Source organism: Girardinichthys multiradiatus, chromosome 14 (genome assembly GCF_021462225.1).
Source record: "Girardinichthys multiradiatus isolate DD_20200921_A chromosome 14, DD_fGirMul_XY1, whole genome shotgun sequence".
Classification (NCBI taxonomy): Eukaryota; Metazoa; Chordata; class Actinopteri; order Cyprinodontiformes; family Goodeidae; genus Girardinichthys; species Girardinichthys multiradiatus.
The window spans coordinates 34,265,396-34,287,084 of NC_061807.1; the positions used below are offsets into that span (position 1 = coordinate 34,265,396).

Here is a 21,689-nt window from a genome sequence, read left to right on the forward strand (position 1 = left end):
AGTTTTATTCTAAATTCACCTACACACGTGAGCTCTCCACATATGTTGTCACTTCAAGTTCAAGTTCAAGACATGTTGGCAACTTTATTTAAATGTCAAGTGTATCTTCGGGGCATTAAGTGTCGGGGCATAGATCCAAGGTGAGCCTCCTCTAAATATAGCATATAGGGGAGTAACTGCTTTTCAAACATGTTCCCTGGCAAATTCTGTTCCTGCACAGACAAGCTCTGAGATCTTTGCTGTTCTTTGTACTCTGTCAAATTTACAAGGTAACACAAAATAAAAAACCCTCACACATGCACAACAAAAACAGATTTACCAGCAGTTTTGTCCAGCAGTTTGAGCCCATCTGCTTCATTTGGCAGGTCAAAACAAAGACTTGTGGTTAGAAGTGTATCATTCTCCAAAAAACAAATCTCTCCAAGAAAACACGAACAAGAAACTGAAACATTTAAACTGAAAGCAAATCCATCAAGACTTCAAGGTTGCAAGGTGGTCAGGATCAAGCTCGCCCTGTTTAGTCTGTCAAAACAGCCTTATTTATCAAATGTGAATAATTCTTTCGGCTAACAGTGATGACTTCATTGGACTTTTATCTTACCGTTGTGTTTATTCAAACTTTTCCATTTTGCTTTTTATGCTGACAGCAGAAAATCCAGACTGAGGTCCAAGAAGACATCGAGGCAATGGTTATAAATAAAAGATAAAAGTCTGAGACTGGTCAAGATAACGTTAGACATGTACACAAGAGTTTAAGGTCTCAAAAAATAAAACACACTTCTCTCTCTGGCTGTAGGGGGGGACCTGTTAATAATTTATTCTAGGCCTGGAGGAAACCTCATAAAGACTAATCAACAAGAAACTTGTTGAATACGGCAATGAAACCAAACGCCACATTGTTAAGACTCCAACAAAGCCTGCACTATCTCCTTAGAGATCCTGCTGGGCCATGTTGTACAAAGAGAAACACTGCTGAGTTTTTAAACTGATGCTCGGAGCCAAAGAGGGGGAGAAACCGGACCACTTGTGACGCAACACCAGTGTTTGGACTGTAAATGTTCCATGCACAAATATGTAGATGCTGGGGGGGCTTACACAGTGTTTCCCAGAGGTTTCACATCCTTATAGGGTTTTATTAGGGAAGACAAGGAAAAAAAAAACCTCAAACTTCCTTTATATCACCTGGACACTTTAAAAAAAGAGACATAAAACGTCAGCGTTTGTCATAACAGATCAGTCAGATAAAAAATCAAAGGGTCAAAGTGCCATGTGAAAAGCAGCTGAGTCACACTGCCTGGGCTCTGAAAGGAGAAGAGCAATAAATCAGGGAAACTCTGCCCGATAAATCACATTATTGTCCACAAAGAACGGTGGGAATGGTGGGAAATTATCAAGAATGTGTAAAAGAGCGTCCAGTTGCTACACTGGAGGATTTAAAAACTAAAGCAATGCAGGTAGGAAACTAAGGAAACAGGACCAGGTGTGAGAGAGAGCAGAACCAACATGGGAAACATCGAACAGAGAACACAGCAGATTACCAGACAAATCAAGACTACGATAAAAAGGAAACATTGACACAAAACAAAAAAAATCAGAAACAATATACAGTGCCTTGCAAAAGTACTCTTTCCCCTGGAACTTTCTCACTTTTCGTCACATCGCAATCAAAGAATTCAATGTATTTTATTGATTTTAAGATGGATCAAAAATATCAAATTAGCTAATGCTCTGGCAAACTTGATGGAGTGCATCTACATCAGTGTAAGTCCTATCTCAGTCTCTAAATTGCATTTAGGTCTGGACGTTGACTGGACCACTTAAACTCATTTTTATGATTAATCTAAACCATTTCACAGTAGCTCTGACTGTATGTTTAAGGCCGTTGTCCTCCTGGAAGGTGAACCTCCACCCCAGTCTCATGTCTTTTGCAGCATCTAGCAGGTTTTCTTTCAGGATTGCCCTGTATGGAGCTCTTTCCCTCGGGCATCCCCGCAGCATGATGCTGCCACTGCCATGGGTCCTGTGTTCAAGTATATATGCAATGTTAGTTTTCTACCACCCTTGGTGTTTTACATCTAGGCTGAATGTTTTAGTCTCATCTGACCAGAAAACCATTTTCTGATGTGTCTGATGTGTTTCTTGGTCTTCGTGGCGATATTTCTTTACTAATGATACCTAACAAACTTCTGAGACCTTCAAAGAAAAGCTATATTTGTACCAGTGTAGTTGTCTTCTGAAAGCAATTGTTTGCACAAAATTTTAATTAGGGGGTATCAAAGTAAATGGAGCTAAAAACAGTTGGGCACTACATTGTTCAGATTTTCATTTATGAATCATCTTTCGATTTCTTTCCACTTTGTAATTATGCACTGCATTGTGTTAGTCTGTCACATAACATCCTAATAAAATACATTGACGTTTGTGGTTTTGACATAAAAAGTGATAAAAATAATATGATAATAAAGGGATATGAATGCTTTTTATAAGGTAATGTAGACTACAAGTGAGTCCTACCAAGCATTTTCTGAATTTTGGCTGAGAGGTCTGGTCACATTTGACTCCAAGTAATGCGACAAATTAAAGCTGAACACATGCTACATGAAAAGCTGAGTGCCACAATGCTGCGAACATTTGACGTTAAACAGTTGTTCATCTGTGGGAATAAATGTGTACTGGGGAAATTCCCCAACAAACATTGGTCGTGACAGCACAAGAAGCCTCTTGTGCTGTTGTTTTTGATGCTAAGGAAACACTGGCTGTCATGGTTATAGAGTTAGGAGGTACAGTGAAAAGATGGAGGAATGTCAAGAGGAGCAGCCGAATAGGAACTTAGCCCAAGCCATGAATAGAGGAAAAAAGAGGGTGGTCGACGCCAGACACAGAGGGCTTTTGTGTTTGCCTATCAGCTGGAAATCACTAACAACGCCGCAGCTTACCACCCCACCCGGAAAGCATGTGTGTTTGAGTGTATAAACAGCATGTCAGTGACTGACATTTGCTTTTCAATAGTTGACTGGAGCCCAGAGTAAGATAAGAATGCGCTCCTCGGGGGCCGACTTGTTTCGTTTGGCTTGAAACAAATATCAGACAAAACTAAATGTTTGCTATTCTCCCACAAAGACAGAAAAGAAACCCATTTTGTTATTGTGACGTCACGGTGTCACACTTTTCTTCGTCGTCATCTAAACTTGATTTTGAGTTCCACCCTTGAAAATTTCAAATATCAGAACTAGGACTGAATGTGTATAAGAATTCTATGTTACAGTAATGTCTTACCAAATGTTGTGGCATTACTGGCCTTTATTTGGAGTATTCAGAGCGAAAAGATCTGAATACTGCAACGGGGGGAGAACGGGAGGGAGACGTGCAGTCAAAGTCCCAAGATCAGGAATCAAACCCAGGCTGGCTGTATCCAGGACTAAAAGCCACCGATATGGGGAGTCGGCTCAACCACTTTGCCACACGCTGCCCCAATCTCATCTGGTCATAATTAATGTTTATTTTTACACTCGACACTCTTTTTAGAATGATTAAATTAAGATATCATACCCTCTTCACATAGTGGTGTATGTGCTTGAATTTTAATTCTATAAAGATACATAGCTTTAAGTAAATAGCATTTGACAATGGTAATAACCTCACACAACTTAATGCTACACTAATGAAGATTGATTCAGCTCAAGTGCCAGATGCTTGGAGTGCCTGACATGGCAGGGAAGTTGGACCTACTTGAACTTTCAACTTACTTTCATCAAGTAATAAAAAAAGAATGACAGTGACATTGCAGTAATGACATCGCAGAGCCACAAAACAGGATTTTACCCGCTTCAATCCAATACACATGCAAAATATGCAACGAGAGTACGTCATCAATATAATTTTAAAAAGACTTTTTTGATCCACCAACAACCCTAAAGTCACAAAGCGCATTTTCTTGATTTCAAGGGTGCCTTTGAAAAAGCCTGTGTTTAAAGATCCAGGTAGGTACCCTTTCTCCCTCTCTTCGTGTCACAAACAGGAGTAGGAAACCCTGACCCCCATCTGTAAATGGGCAAAACATAGAGGAGCGATAAAATGGGTAATGACCTAATCAAGTTATGATTTCCATTCCATACTGTTAAAGTTACTCAATGCAAATAAAAACTCTGAATACATGTAGCATTGCTGTGAACCCATCATTAAACAGGTTACCAACAAGGAAAAGGTCTGGATCTGGACCCAAATGGACCTGGATTTCCTATTATCAGAGGACATTTTCTTTGAGTGTACCTCTTGAGATAAATATTCATAGAAATGAAGAACACCAGTTGGTAACCACATTTCTGCATTTGTTCTGATTGGATACATGATTATAATGGCATTATTAAAGAGTAATTAAAAAATTTTCAGTTTAGAAATTTAAAATTCTGTGTTTTTATTGTAAATAGTGGGCAAATTGGTAGGATTTTGGCAGACTTAAGGAATTTTATGACATATTGCATGTGGGTACACACGTCCAGTAGGAGGGTATAAAACATCTATTCGGTGGATATGAATTGCTACATGGTCACATGGGCACAAAACGTCCTGCAGCACACTGCACCCTTTGATAGCCAAAAACGTCAAATAGGCAACGAAAACTGCAAATGTACAAAACGACTAAGAGTTAAAATTACCTGGTCCTGTCTCTCTGATTTTCAGTACAACCCCTACTCTGGTGCATTTTTGAGCTGTGGACTTGGTAGTTTTGTCAGATGTGGGCTGAATTAGACATTTCCCAGGCTTTATTCTTGTGAGCTGAGGGTAAACTTCGCCTTATTTACTCTCTTACATGTAGGTCCAGATAATGTCTAAAAAGTTCTTGGCCACTATGCAGGAGCAAAAACACAGATTTGCAGTCAGTAAATCAAAAGATCAAAGATAGATAATGATATAGTAATAGCACACTACTTCTTCTGCACAATGCTCTGACTAATGATGATTCTTGAGTCTTTGATGTTGCCGGATTTAATCAAAGGATCATTTATGCATTGAAGTTTTGCAGACTAAACTTGTCAAACTTTAAAACCCCTGAAGATGCAGAACAATCATATGCTAGATCATTAAATGTAACTCGTGTCTGAAACTCTGTTGGATGCTTGTAAATTAATAATATACTATTCATAGTTTTTAAAATAATTGTTGATGGGGTCATTCCAGATCACTAAAACCCCCTTTCTGATAAATTTTCTAGATTGTTTTTTTTCAGTTAGATTCAGGAGCTATGAGCATTCTTTTGAAAATTCCACTTAAAAAAGGTTGTGTGCAAAATAGTAGCTTCAGCCAATTTGGATGAAAAACGCATTGGGAGAATTTTCGAAATCAGTGGATCTCTTTATCTTTGCAACAATGCTGGATTAAGATCTGGCCGTTTTGAAACAAAAACCATGTTTTTATTAGACATAAAAAACATAGAGCAACACTACATTGATTTTAGTACTTTTATGCTTTGCGGGTTCCTCCGTCATAATGTCGCGCATGGAAACATGTGGAAGATTGGTGTTTTTCTAACAGATAAAACCAGAAGTGCCTTAAGGGAAAGTTTCTGGGAGGAAGGGGTTGAATGAAAGACCAGTGTAAGCGCCGATTTCAAATGGTACACATCAGAAACACTGAGGTCTTTTACACGCCAAACATATCAAGCCGAATGAGTCCAGTCAGATTCTTTCTGAATAATATCAAAATAAGATAAGAGCCAGTTGAAACTCAAAAAGAGGATGAGGCACTTTTCTTTTGTTTGGTTCTTGAATTCAATTAAGCATATTAAAGCCCTGAAGAGAATGAGATTTTGATTAAGAATTCAACGTTCTTCCCTGTGTTACAAAACTCACTGATTTATTGTGAGAGTGATCCAATGCAACGCAGCATGAGGCGTGGAGGCTTTCGAAGGTTAAAACCTGCAAACTGTCTGTCCGCACCCAGCTCGGCAATCTCTAAACACCTGTTTTGCATCAGCGGTACAGAGCCAAGTATTTGCTGTGACATCATCCACTGCAAGAGAGAGCAGATTTAGTGATTAGGCGCTACCAATACACACACACACACGAAGAGGGACCAACGGAGCATCACTTCTCTGCAGTTTTGATTAGGTAAAACGCACCGGAGCATGACCGGTCGTTTAACCTTTAGCATCATATGTTCCACATCAGCAGATTGGGGGCATGAAGATGGATGGCAAGCGTGGATGAATTGGGTTTGAACTGCAGCCTCGGATTATTAAAAGTACATTTTTCATGTTTTAATCCGCTCTTCAGAAGCTTGTCGGTTTCAATTAGAGAGCAACAGACAAGCCATTTTCTTTTGACCTCATGACAGTTGATAGGCGCTCTTTCTGTCATCATTGTGGGGTTTTTCAACTGTTGATAAGAGTTTGTTCCTCCACCACACCACAGAAATATACAAAGTGGTGCACAACTGTAAAGTGAACATCTGGAAGAAAGGGCTTGGGTCAGATCAGAACACAGAAAAACATTTTGGCCTACATGCAAAATACTATATGGATATGTATGCAGAAAACTAACTCAACACACCCGCTGGAACTGTCCATTCCTATGGTGAAATATGGTGGTGGGAGCATCTTGCTGGAGGGATGTGTAACTTCAGCAGGGAGAGGAAAGTTGTTCAAAGTTGGTGGTCAGGAGAGTGGAGGTAAATACAGGCAAATCCTGAAATAAAATCTGTTAGAAGCTGCTCCATCCTTGAAACTAGTCTCTAGATGTGCAAAGCTACTTGAGACCTACCCCAGAAGACTTGCAGCCATGTATCCAATACATCGGCTCAGACATGATCTGAAAAATGTCGTCCATTGGTTGCTATTCTTTTGTATTTTCAACAAATATTTCTGTCTTGAAACAATGACGGGTGCACTGTACAGGAAGTCCCCTCTGAGACATCCATTGGCTTTAGCAGAAACTCAAAGCGCATTCACAGATCCTCTTTACATAAAGAAATACAACTAGACCAATGACCATTGCTACTTTAATTCCCAGATCCAAGTGCCTGCTTGGCTTAACTTCCATGACTCTAACCCTGACTTAACCCTGGCCTCCCTAAAGTTAAAAAGGTAAATACCTAAAGGTGAACTGCTGATGGGTTGAGGGCCATGACCCTTTCAGCTGAATGAAAAGGAGGCAACATTCTTCCTCCAGGAAAATAACTGCTGCCCAGCCATTATAGCAGCAAGACATTTTTATACCACCCCTTATCTCCACTGTTAAAATACATCAAAGGTTTTTTTTAGTTGGAAACTAAACAATGGATCAACTGCCAGGTCTGCAAAAAAAAGAAAAATAAGTTATGTGAGTTAAACTAAGAATATTGAAGAGTCAAGGCAAAACCTGGGCCAGGACATATGGACGAAACATGGTATGTATTCCTGATTTATTTCACCTCAACCCTGTCCCTGAGTGCTATTCATCACTCCTGCTGCAGTGTAAAAGCTGCTGTACTAGCAGCTGCTCTCAGCAGGTGAGTATCTGTGACACTGCTCTTTGAAACAGAAGACGGAGAAGGTAGAGCCACGAAGTTAGCAAGGCCTGACAGCTTCAGCTCTATTTGTTCCTCCTCTTTATTTCTCCTTTCCTCTCTCCTGCTGTTTTCAACCCTTTTAAACCTCCTTACTGGGGAGATTGAGCTTGAGTTCCCCAGAAGGGACGATAGTTGAGACAGAATCAGTGTGCACCACCGAGCACAGCTGTTTTCTTTTAGTTTTCTGAAAGTCTTTGCCTATCATTTGACCGAAAGACCCACGAATCATATCCCCATTTAAACCGGATGCTAGCCAAATAGATTTTATTGCAAGTAGAGTTTGGCCAAAATATTCTTTTGCTCAATTTTCACTACAGTTCTGTGCAGTGTTGTGAGGATGCTTGTAAGGGGTACGATTTGTTTTTGTTTACTTAGAAAGAGCATTCTCTCTGGGCCCATTTGAAAACCCAGTGATTTTCTCGAACATCATCTGAGATATTTATTCTAAGGACTTTAGTTCTATACACGTCTGCTGCATGGTTGCTGGTGCTGAGGGCTGTGTACTCACATTGTGACCTCAAGAAGTTGAGAATCATTTTTGCACTCTGTTGTCTCTGCACTAGGTCTTTAGCTGTTTGACATTCCTCATGTACACTGATTCATCATTCCCATGAATGAGTCCCTCTACTGTGTTTTCATTCACAAATTTAATGATGAGATTTTTCTCATGAACTAATACATATGTGTAAACAGAGTGAACATTACGGGGCTGAGCACACAGTCTTGAGGGGACCCAATATTTAAATACCCCTTTACCACCAACATGGTTCGGTGTCCGTTCCGGTTCCCAAATGTGATTTTGTGTGTTGCGTGTTTCTGCAAAATAAAAAAGATGTTTTAGGGCACAAATTATGGTATCCACTTGGACACTGCAGAATACTTGCTTTTTCTGTGCAACCCATGACATCACTTGTAGGTGAGTCACATCTTAAGATGACAGAAACAACAAGTATGGTGGGGTATTATTCTTTTTTGTATTAACTGTAGTGTTTGGATGCTCTAATATTGCATCAAAAGGAACACCTATAAGCACAGAAAAAAGGCTTGCAGGTCATCAAACGCCATCATCTGGCTACTACACTTTCCTTCCACGTTATGTTACGTGGAAGAAAAGCACATGCTGTTGATGATGCATGATTGGTTCCCAAAACTGGTGGAAACACACGTCGGTTCTCAGCAAAACAATAAAGTTTAAAGGAACCCGAACCAAACTGGTTCAAGAACGAGAGTTCTTTTGGTGCAAAAATGCCTACTGTGATGGAGTTGGGCTGTGTATCTCCAAAGCGGAATGACCATGGTTCCACAGTCTCGAAGTTCACACACCACGGGCAAAAGTTCAGGCTAAGTAGAAACGGTTTTCTGTCTATCTAGGGATAACTATTTTGCCAAAAGCGGAGCTAAAAATCAATATATAGCATAGTGGCATAGGTGGCTTTTTTGGGGGTTTTCTTTGTCCCAATAAGTGAGTACTTTAAGCAGTGTGAAATGAACAGCAGAATTGGCATTTTCTTCACAGCAATAATAGTTATTTATATTTTTTTTTTATCAAATCCTAAATAAATTCAAGCAGTAAGAAGTTAAATTGTTTATACTATAATTGTGTTTTTTCTTCATTTCCTGATCTGTTACTTCACTTGCCTTTTTCTCAGACTGAAAAGTTATTCCTTAAAAGCAATTTTGGAGGCCAAATCTTATCCTTGCTGAATTGAGGGAGGAGAAACTGGAACACAAAGAGACAATTATGTGGAGCCCCATTTCTAAAAACCTTTTAAGAAAACTGTGTAGTCAAGATGCCCAGAGTTATGTTTACTAACCCCTCAGGCAGCCTTGTATCAAAACCGGACAATAAGAGTTACACATGGTAAATATGAACACAGTTTGCTGCTGTGACCACAGATTGGACTTCAAATGCCTCCATGCAAAGAAGAAACAAACCCAGAAACTCTGGATTTGTTTTTTTTTGTGCAGGGTTCTCAAGGTGGAGAAAATGGTCACAGTGAAAAACAAAAACCAATGCCTCCCCCCCATGTTTATCCACTATGGGTCTCTTTGTTGCAATCGGTGGTTATCGACATATTTCGCAGCACTCTCATCAACAGCAGCAGTCTGCAACATTCAGCAACATGTCCGTCTCCCCGCCCCAAACATTCATGTCACCATCATCATCTTCGTCCTTCATCGGCACACGCACACATTTGTCATCATCGTTCCCTTTTATTACATGCAGCTTGTGGGTATGTTTATGGTCTCCACGTGCAATGCTGAAGGATATGCATAGTCGTATTTTATATGGTCAGCAATGGGCCAAATGTGTTTAACGCTAGCTTTTTTTTAGCTTATTTTCTCTCAATCTCATGTTACTACTTTTTTCTCTCCTTTTTTACTGCCTTTTTGGTTCTCTCCCTTTTTTCACAATTTATATCTGCAACATGAGCCAGCAGGACTGTGTGTGCAATAAGCCACACATTTTATTGGTAGACAAAATCTTTATACAAGTAGACCTCAGTGTAGAACCTCATATATTCTGGCAACAAGATATTTGATCAAACGCTCATAAACAACTTTATTAGGTGCACCTGTTGAAATGTTGTTGACCCAAATAGTGAATCAACCAATCACATGGCAGTGACTCAATATTTTTAAGCATCTACAAGACACCTTATTGAATCTGTTCTGGAGCCTAAAGGATGCCCAAATGTATGTCTGTTTGTTTTGTCTGGTGGCTTTAAAGTGAGAGATTATACAATAGGCCAAACTTTATCAGAATGCCCATTTTACAAAACTCGACCAACAATAAAAACATGAGCAAGTACCTTAAATGATTTTTGTTGAAACAAATAAGGTTGCAGGATGCTTAGGAATGCACAGGAAATGCCAGAATTGATTTATCTTGTAGATAGGACTGCAAAATCCTACTGCTGCCTGTGTAGAGCTTATTCAACATTGGCAGCTGGACGTTGCAAATGCATCTGCATGCAAAATAAATCAAATGCTTTTGGACAATGGCCTTATTTTAGGAAGGGCAGCAAAGCTACTACTTCTGTCCAACAGACACAGCAATGGCAGAATGAAATTCAGCAACAAGTACAAGGAACGGAGTAAGTTATTTTCTCTGATAAATCTTTTCTCTGACTGTTTGGGACATCTGGAAAATCATTTTTCTGAAAACGATGAGTGATACCATGAGTCCCATGTCATGTCAACAGTGAAGCATCCTGATATAATCCATGTGTGGGGTTGATTTTCATCCAAGAAAGTGCGCTTCTTTACATGTCTACCCAAGAGTGCTGCCAAGAATGAAGAAGGGGATCAAAATGGCCTCTAAGACTTTTCCTCCAAGCAATTCTGACACATTTTGGGGATGATCCGTGGATTTTCCTGGATGTCATGAGATGATGTGATGATGGAGGGATCTCAAGGGTAAAAAAAAAATCTTGTACCTGCATTCTTAAAAAAAACTTAAATCTACTGAGAATGTGTGGTCACTTCAAAAGAATTATTGCCTAAGCAGAGGCCAACAAATTGTGAACTCCAAGCATTCAAAGGTCACAAAGAGGTCACCATCAGTCAAGATTAGGCCCAGAAGTTAATATGCACCATGTCGGAGGGAATTGTTCAAATAAAAAAGAAAGTTCAACATAGTTAAAAATGTACTTTTCATCAAATTTGGGTGTACTGTATACACTGGTAAAGCACTACTAAAAGCACACATATTAAATTTAACAGCTCCTAGAAAAAAGTTAAAAGAACCCCCCCCCCCCCCCTACACACACACATTTTTGCTAAGTGCCAATGACTCTACAATGCTTACTTTTCAAACTTATTCAGAAGCTGAATCAGATAATTAACTTGTTTTAGAGCAATTTCCGCCTGAAATTACATACCTTAAATAAATCAAGTATAGCTCCACAGTTATAAGGCCAACATGCAAACCTTTGGTACCTGTGTAAAGGTAAGACATAAAAGAATATTTTTCCAGTAGAACCACCATTGTAACTGTTACTTTGTTTGATTTATCTGGGATTAAACAAAGAAAAAATGAAAATTTTTTAGCTTTGCCAAATGTTTTTTCTAAATAAATATTGCAAAACATTATGGAAATCCTCCGGAGAACCCCCAGGTTGCATTCATCCACATCTTCACTATAACTGCAGCAAATTTGGACTGAATAATTGAAGCATATATGTTCCACTAACGTTTTAGAGGGCAATGTCAAAGGCGGAAATGGCAGTTAGGCAAAGGGTGCCAAAACTTTCCCAAATGTGTTTTTACCTCATTAAAAGCAAATAAAAGGGAAGCTGGTCAAATAAAAGTGCTGATTTCCATTGTAGGAGTCCTTCTGCATATGACATAGCCTTTGGTTATGACATTTACACTGTGTATCATCAAAATGTACAGATGCAAACATCACTGGAAGCAATCGGAGTAGCGTGCAAGCTAGCAGCCGGCGGACAGCAACCAGCAGACTGTAATGTGCAAGGAAATTACATCACCAGAGAAGGTGCTAGAAAGACATGTTATGCCTTGTTAGAAAGGTGAGTGTCAAGAGTTTGTTACGATATGAGACATGTGGTGGTGCTGCAAAGAGAAAGGTGCTTTGTACCGTTTTGTTTACAAAGTCAGCAATGTCTGAAGGACCTTAAAATGTCATTGTCTGTGTTTAAGATGCTGTAAAACTTAAGGGTATTTGTGCAAAACTAATTTGGGGAATTGTTTGTGAAGATTATAACCTCCTCTTGCGATATATTTAAGAAAAAAAATAAATGGTTGAGTTTTACCTAGTTTTATAGCCAAAAAGGGGCATGGCCTAGCCAGTCGCACTGAAGAGGTTAAGGTGTACCGTAATATGTGAGAGTTAGTGTAAGTCTAGCGGTTCCCGAATCTTGCATATTGTCTAGTACGCAAACCATACTGATGTAAGCAAATTTAAATGGTCTTGTGTCTCAATAGGATTCCTCACTTCTCCCTTAAATATCCCTGGATCTCACTGCCATTCACCATCAAGTTCCAGAGGGCGTTGTTCACAATGAAACATTCATACATGCAACTTCTCTGTTGCAACCTGCTAGATACTCTGTAGAAGCTCTTTGGCAACTTCCCTCTGAGAACAAATGTTTTAAAGCCTGGCAGTGACAAGGAAATGTTGATCAATTATTAGGCCTTGGTCTCCTGTTGTCAAAATGTGAACAACATGAAGAAGAGGAATGTTTAAATAAAAGTTGTTATTGAACCAGAGTATTTAGTTATGGATTCATGAATCAAACACTTTGTTTGTGGTTGATCACCATGTTAGAAAACACCATGTAATGCTATAAATACTGAAGCAACAGTTGCATTTAAAAGTGTACAGAAGGTCTAATTAAGTTCACCTGTAAAGGTCATAGTGAATATTTGGTGCGTTGTGAAATTTCATCAGAAAATCGAACACCCCTAACTTTTTTTGAATAGTGTAAGTTGCCATCTATATATATTTTTAACTTCGGCAGATATTGTCAGGAGTTGTATGACCTCGGTTTGGCTTTTCCAGTTATGTTATCTGGTAAATGTATTCAATCTAAAGTGCAGTGGGAAATATGGTTCTAATTAGTTAAACAGTAACAAACAGACCTAGACGTTCCATTTTATATGGGGTGATAAAGTCTTACCTGCCCTATGTATGAATCGGGAGCCGTGCTTGTTGTTCAACAGTGACCTTTTCCTTTATCCCTTTTACAACCAGACATCCAAGCCTTCCAAGCCAAGTCTAATCTATTTTTTATCTTTTGAAAAGAAAGTTGTTTTATTTACAGGTTAACTCCAAAAAGTGAACTTTGTTTTACTCAATAAACATAATATATATGAAAAAAAAAAAACATTTTACAGTGAAGGAAAATGTTGGGACACCCTACCCTCTAATAGTTATTTAAACCAAAGAGGGTGAGACTAACTTCAGTGAGACACTTCTTGATGCCATCTACCAGGCCCTGACATCAATCTGAGGAAAGTTTGCCCAACTCCTCACTTTCAGCTGAGAGAAGCCCTATTTTCATCTACATTCTCTTGCAAACGTTGGTTTGCCCTTTATGTTTTCCTTAGGGAGCAAAGGTTTCCTCCTTGTATAACTCCTATGAAAGTTAAACTTGCTCAGTCTCTTTCTGATTGTACAGACATGCACTTTCATATCATCAGTAAGTCTTGTGATGACATTTTAGTGTTTTGGGAGACTTCTTTTAGGATGTTGCAATCTGCTTTCAGAGGGAACTTGCTTGACCGACCTCACCTGCGAGTTGGCAGTTGTTTTGAATGTCCTCCACTCAGGGACTATTTTCCCTACAGTGGAATATCTGTATTATTTGAGACCTCTTTAAATCTCTTAACTGACTCATAAGCTGCTACAGTGTTCTTTCTGTAGGCCTCAGACAGCTCTTTTGGTCTTACCATGGTGTTTACACGCAAATCAACAGTCAGGAGGACACCAAAATGTCTGAGGTTTACACTACACAAACCTCCTTAAAAATGCTGAGTAAAATTCTTCCAATAACATGCACTGTGCCATTTTAAGTTGGAATAAACAAGCTAACTGATTTTAAACCATTGTGAAACTTGTGTTTGAGCAAAAGTTGGAGAATATATTGCTCAATCAAAGCAAACAAGGAAGTGTGTGTGTCATACATTAATGATTCTACGGAGGACATTTAATGGTGTAAAACTGTGTAATTGCTTTCAAGCCATATAAAAATGTGAGAAAATCTACATCTCTAAGCTTTTCACTGAAGCATTTTAAAAGGAAAGAGAAGGCGCCTGCTTGGTCTGCCAGCTTACCCTAACCACCATCTTGGCTTCATCTGGTGACATAAGATTAACAAAAGTCAAGTCACGGAAATCTCTGAAAGCAGACCCGTCTTTAAGTACTAACAATGCAACCGCAATGATATGTTAAACAAAAGGCCAAATCCACAGGTTTTTTCCACCCAAGTGACAGGAAAAAAAACACAAAATGGCCAAAAGGAAACCTAACACAAAATTCCACTTCATGAATCAACATCTGAGCATTTAAAAGTTTATAAGAGAGTTAGTGGACGCTAATGTGTTTGAATGTTTTTCACCAGCAAGAGTCTGCACTTTTGACTTTCCTACAGGAGGAAAGCTAGACATTCCCGTTCCTGTCCACTGAGGAGCACAGGGGCATGGAGCAGCACACTCCGATTGTATCATACAAGTGGAGCCCGGAGGCAGGAGGTGAATGGGTGAAAGGTAAAACAAAGGACTAGTAGGGGGACAGATTGGCAAAGAAAGGAAAAAAGACAAAAAGTCACTTTTAGAAGAAGTTTGCTTTGTATAATTTTAAAGTGACGTCAATAAAGTTAGTAAATATCCGTTCACCTCAAGAAACTTTAGCTCTTAGCCTGCAGAGTCTCAGGGTCTCAGAGTCTTTACTGTAATTGTTAATTATGAGCCAATTTTTCCACTTAACAGCCAGAGGCAAATGGTAAATGAAAATAATACAGACAACAGGACAATCAGACCCACAGTGCACTAAAAACCAGTTTGTCAAAAGATACAAGATAAAGGATTTTCTGAGAAATTCCAGTCCATATAGATGAACTTCCAATGTGCAGTTTATGCAAAAGTAGTTTCAGTGCTAATTCTAGACTGCAGCTACTCTATTCAAAATGTTTTCAATTTCCACAGGCAGAGAACCGCCTTGGTGCCACATCTTCGCAGTACTAAAAAGTCAAGTTTCCCTCAAGTAAACATCTATCACTTTTTGGTAGAAAATCATTGTACAGGAGGACACATTAACCCCTCAAATCACATTAATATAAACAACATGTAGTGTTAGTGAACACTTTCAAAGCTGGATATGCTGATTTTTGATGAGCTTTGTTTAAGATTTGTGATTTGAATTTTTGATACTGGGTTTTTGGTGTTCTTGTTTTAAATTAGCATATTAAAACATAAACTAAACTAAGCTTTTTTTTTTGGTGTTTTATCCTGCCATGTTAGACAGTATAGCGAGTCTGGTTGTCTCAAAGTGTCAGTAGCAGATTTGCTCTACAAAACGGGGCAAGTAACTGGAGTTTTAAACATGTCTCTCACTGTGATTTAATTAGCTGTCACCAGCAGCAGTTTTTTTATGCTCGAGTCAATGTTTGCGGAGGTAGAAACAGGAAGAACCCATGCGAAGCAAGAACTAGCACTGGTCTTACTTTGAAACCTGTTTGGTTTAAAATCCCTTCAGGGAGCCAGAAGACATCTGCAGAAATAAAAGCTGAAAATTCCCAACAATATGCCACTCTTCACTGGGAATAAAAAGGCTTTCCAAAAAGGATTCTTTGTCAAAGAGTGCAACAAAACGCTGCTGGGTACATATATGGCATGACAGAAAAGTGTGACAGCAATTTTAAGAAAAACTGTATACTGAAGTCATCCAGATATTTGCATTTCACTGCTGACTTCAGAATAAAATACTCAGTTTTGTACTGGTTGTGTTTGTACTACTCTATGGAGACAGTAGGAAATGAGGGGGACGAAGCTAAATGGTTGTAAGTGTCCAGACACGGAGCTGAAGTGGGAAAGTTCCTCCTGGCGATGTCTGCGACAAGATGACTCACACTGTTGGATTGACTCAGCGGGGTTATGTGTGTGTGTGTTTAAGCATGTTTGTGTGTGCACGTGCGTCTGGGACTCTTAAAGCAGCTTCCTTTATTCACAAACATTTCCATTCTAATTCAGCATTAGCAATGAGCCGAGTCTGACCTTAATGTGATTAAATTACAATCTGTTTACATGCTGACAAACTGGACGGGCAATGGCATGGTAACTTGTGTGGATTACTGTGCGTTTGTATCCGTTTACTGGCAATTCACTAATCATGGGATAATTTGGACCTTTGAGGCCAGTTGCCATCATGTATCCATAAGTAAGCAGTAGGAATGTGTTTCTGCGTGGAAAAAGGCTCTTTTGGACCAGAATCAAGTATTAAACTCCTGTTTACATGAAAAACACTGAAGTCCCCGCTTGTCTGAGCAGATCTAACAAGTCACAGCCAAGCAGAACCAGGTGCCTATACAACCAAACTCTGCTGCAACAGATGGACAGGCTGCCTGAGGCTGAACTAATTTAGTCCACGTAATGTTTAGTGGATATATTTGACCTGGGCTACTTACTGTAGGTTTTTCTAACTCCATATGAACCAACTTAAGGCAGGTTGGAGATCAGTGTCACACACAAGGGAGCTGCTTACCTCTTTGTAACTAAAAAAATCCAAGATAAAGTATTTAATCAAAAATCAAATTAAAGCTGTATTCAGTCATACGAGTCATCTGTTTGCTCTGGTGGTTGTTCTGTTAGATGTAAACAACTCTGGTGAGCATGTTCTGTAATCCTAGAACAACAGAGCTTTAATGTGTTATATTATTATTCTGAGCACGCATAGCATAGTGTTGAAAAAGAAGTAAAATACACTATTTCTTTCAGGAAATTGTTTTTAGGTGTTTAATGCCCCTGGTCTGGTTATTTACTACAGATATGATTTTGACTTTTTAGTCAACAGGTATTTCACTGGATTTTTACCAGACTCCTATAAAGGTATGGGGATAAATTTGTATCATTACTAGAACCTTTTTTAAGAACTGTTAATTCTTTATCTTTTTCAGCAACCCCCTGAAAGACAAACTGGTCCAGGCATGTACTGCTTCCCATTTTTGAAAAGTACAGACTGAGAAAACTGGTAGTCAGTTGAGTGCGGCTCAGTCAGTACAACAGGTGCACCAAATACAGCTAAGCTCAAAATTATTCATATGCATGGTGGATTTAGATTTGAAGTAATCTTTTAATTTGACCAACATGTTTCTTTTGATTGGAAGTAATATCAACGTTTTGGAGTGGCCCAGCAAGAGTTCCGACATAAATCTGACCCAGAAGCTGTGGAGGGAGCTCAAGATTAGGGTGATGACAAGGAGGCCTTCCAACTTTAAAGACTTTGAGCTCATGACCACAGATAAATAGTGAAGATACGATCAGAAACATGCAAACAATTCCTGGTCAGCAATTATAAAAAGGGGTTGATTTCTGTAATGCCAATAAAGACTTTTCTATTTATTATAGAGAATTGTATACCTCATTTTTTTAACATGCCAGTTTTTGCTGGTGTTAATAAAAACCGAAAATATGTTTTTCACAAACAATTGCCCTTGTCTGTTGTTTTCCTATCTTGTAGAGATGTCATTGTCATGTCCTATCAGAAAGAAACTTCTTGGTTATCTGCCAGAGGTATGACTAGCTTTGACCTTAACTGTGATATTTGCTACAGTCGCACCTGGTTCAGCTCCTGGCCACGGGCCATTTACTGCATATTTGCCACTTTTTTGTCAGTGCAATAAAAGCCACAAGCGCCTCATTTCCTTTTTTTCAAAAAAACAATAGCATTGAATTCAGTTTCCCAGGCTTGTTTACAACATTAAGTAAAGATGAGTGAGTTTTTTCTTTCTTTTCTGTCATGCCACTGCAACTCTGAGAATCCTGGTTTCTCTGTGAGTAAACTCCACATGACAGGTGGAACCAAAAGCAGTCAAAGTCTGTCCAACTGGCCTATTGTATTATTTGCAACCAGAGCGCGAACACATGGCACCTAGCCAAAAAAACATTGCATCCAATGAGTAGCAACTTCGCAACAAGGTAGCCTTTTTTAGAGTATAAGCTCTCTAATCAGTTAAAGTCAGTCAGTCATTTTCTACCACTTATTCTATAGTGGTTCATGGGGGAGCTGGTGCCTATCTCCAGCAGTCTATGGGCGAGAGGCAGGGTACACCCAGGACAGGTTGCCAGTCCATCACAGGGCAACACACAAACAACCACACACACTCATTCATACCCCTAAGGGCAATTTAGAGTGACCAATTAACCTAACAGGCATGTCTTTGGACTGTGGGAGGAAGCCGGAGTACCCAGTGAGAACCCACGCATGCACAGGGAGAACATGCAAACTCCATGCTGAAAGACCCCTGGTCAGGAATTGAACCCAGGACCTTCTTGCTGCAAGGCAACAGTGCTACCAACTGCACCACTGTGCAGCCCTCAGTTAAAGTTCTGCTTAAATAAAACATCCTTAAATATTTAACTTTAAGACACAGAAATGTGAATAAAACACTGGAAAAATAAGGATGGCACCTTAAAAAAACCTTTTCTAGATAAGACCTGAGATATTTAATCACTTAAAGTGAATCTGATGTTGCTTATTTATATCCTTCAGCTAAAGTCATAACTTGCAAAGAGTTTACATCAAATCAAAAACTTGTGGGGGGGTTAGCATCATGCTCTGGGCTTAGTTTTCCTCAGTTGGAAAGTGGGCTTTTTGTCCAGGTGTACAAAATCCTGAACAGTTCTAAACGACAGTCTGTTTTGATCCAAATCCTTCAGGTGTTTGTTAGAAAAGTGTAAATGAAGAGGGGGTTTGTGATTCACTAGAGTTCAGAACTAAATCTGACAGAAAATCATCTAAAGGGGTCATATTCTGATACATAAGGAGGATTTATACGAGGTAGAGTGGGCAAATATTGGCAAGTCAATATTTGGGATGCTGACAAACTCATAATCAAATGGTGCTTTAAAAGAGTATTATGGGTGTGCACATGCAACCAGGGTATTGCAGCTTTTTTATTTTTACATCAAATTGTAAACAGTTTTATTTGTTTCCATCACAAAAGCCTGGAATTGTAACAAGGAAAGCAACATCACCATGTTTTATAGCAGTGAGTGTTGCGTACGACGGTGACAGTAACGTTTAACAAGGGTTGGGGAAAAGTCAGGTTTCATTTTGTTCTTCTCGTAAGAAGGAAGTAGCCGACAAATTTACCTGCGGCTTCTGATAAAGTCTGCCACAGTAACAGAAAAACATCAGTTTGACTGAATGACAACAGTGAAAAAGGTTCAGTGCAAACACCTGACATACAAACACACGCTATCTTATCAATAACTGATCAGTCTGTGGATAATCTGCCAGCTTCCTGAACCATTACTTATTAACAGGCAATGAAACAAAGAGTCTTTCAAAAGTATTTCTTTCACATTTTGTCACATTACTAGAAAAGTTTATGTGATAGACCAGCGTAAGGCAGTGCATAATTTTGAAGTAGAAGAAAAATTATTCATGCTTTTTGATAACACTGCATAATATATTGCAAATATATTGCAAGTAAAATCCAGCGGTATGTAATTTAATCTCAGTATAAATGCAGCTGTTCTGATAAGGCCTCAGAGGTTTGTTGGAGCATTAATCAGAGAAGCAACCAAGAGGGCCATTGTAACTCAGGGGGAGCTACAGAGATCCACAGGCCCACAGGTAAGACCAAAATTACACATTTGAGCCAACATGCAAAGTGAAACATGGTCAGGGCAGCATTATGCTGTGGGGATTATTTGGCTCATCAGAGACAGTAAAGCAACTCTGACGTTGATTAGAAGATGGATGGAGCTAAACACAGGACAACAACCTTAAACATACAGCCAGAAATACTATGGAATAGTTCAGGTCAAAGCATAATTATGCGTTTTGAATGGCCCAGTCAAAGTCCAGACTTAAATCCAATTGAGAATATTTGGCAAAAATTGAAAATGTGTGTGAACTCATGCTTTCCACCCAGTATGATCAAGCTTAAGCTACTTTGCTAAGAAAAATAAATTCAGGGTAGAGATGTGGTAAGGTAGTAGAAACATACCAGATTACTATTAGTAAAAACTATTTCTAAAAATACATTTAGCATAGTATTTTCTCTTCACTATTATGCTCTATTACAAAATATCTTTGGATTTTATGTGATAGGCCCATTATGTTTGGGCCAATCACATAAAATCCCAATATAACACATACAATTTGTAGATGTGACTTGACAGAATGTAATAAAGTTCAAAGGATTTGAATATATTTGCTTATCACTAGCATTCACTCTAGATATTGAAAGGATATGGGACTAATTTTAAGACTTCCTATGTCCTCTGTCAGCCATTTTGGACAAACTCTAAGACAAAGTTCTCCTGTTGCTAATAATAGGTATGGTGCTCTCCCACTTCAGCACTGTACATTTTCAAATGCCAAATATTACCCACCATCATATCTGTCTTTCATTAACTTTCAACAACAGAAAAAAGGCCCATAATGTTAGACAGAATAATTGCAGTTTTAATTTAAAAGCAGCAGATCTGCTGCTTTTAATAACAACAAACTGTCTGAGTTGACATTAAGTATCAGTCAGTTAAATGATGCCCCAAAATTTCCATCACCAGGAGTAAGCAACAATGATATTTTCTGGAAAAAGTTCACAGTAACTTGTCATTCCAACAGTTTTAGCCGTCTTTTGCATGTTTTATTAATTTGACTTATGTTGTAATTATGCCAGAGGTCATTTTCATGACCACATCTTCCTAAACTGTCCATCGCGGTTTGTTTGTATTCAAGCCATTGTCGTTTAGATATGTATTTATTTTGAGCGATACTCCATCATAGCTGACTATTTCTCCATTACAATGACAAATGCACACAATTACTCCCACCCTGAGATCTTCATTGGTCCCTACAGATGTTTTCTGTGCTTGCTGGAACCAAGTAATTTCACTCAAGCTGCAACCAAAACCAGCCTCCATCTGGTCCCAATCCTGGGCTCGGCAGAGATGGCCAAACGCACATCGATAATAACTTTATATTAAAATGGCAACGGGTTGGGTCATAAAACTACAATTCTGTAGTCAAATTGGTTTTGGGGGAAAGACTGTAGCGCTGTGAAAACTTGGAAACAAAAGATATTTTTATGTCGTTTAAACGCTGGCTTCAATTAAAAAGTACATATGAAATAAAGCTTCTTGTAAAATATACTCTTGTTTTTAAAGCTCTTTAAAGCTAACATGGCAACAAATTCCTGTAACCTTCAGCAGAGCTTCCACAGATTTTCAACTAGCCCCATTTATCACAAATGTATGTGTGTGTGTGTGTGAGAGGAGTAATAGGTTGTAGACTTGTGAAAATGTGGATTGTTATTTCTCCTTGCTGTTATTTCCACTAAATCATTTATGATTTCAAAGCAGAACTTCATTTAATAGTACATGTCAACTTTTTATCAATCATCAATTACATGTAAGATTTTGTTTAATTTCAAACACTTACATTCTGC

At 38.8% G+C, this 21,689-nt stretch overlaps 1 protein-coding gene across 1 annotated transcript in view; it reads right to left on the reverse strand.

Moving 5' to 3' along the window:
* tnfsf10l (TNF superfamily member 10, like) overlaps positions 1-21,689 on the reverse strand; it is an 86,496-nt gene that overhangs the window by 22,938 nt on the left and 41,869 nt on the right. The gene's annotated exons all lie outside the window — the stretch shown is intronic.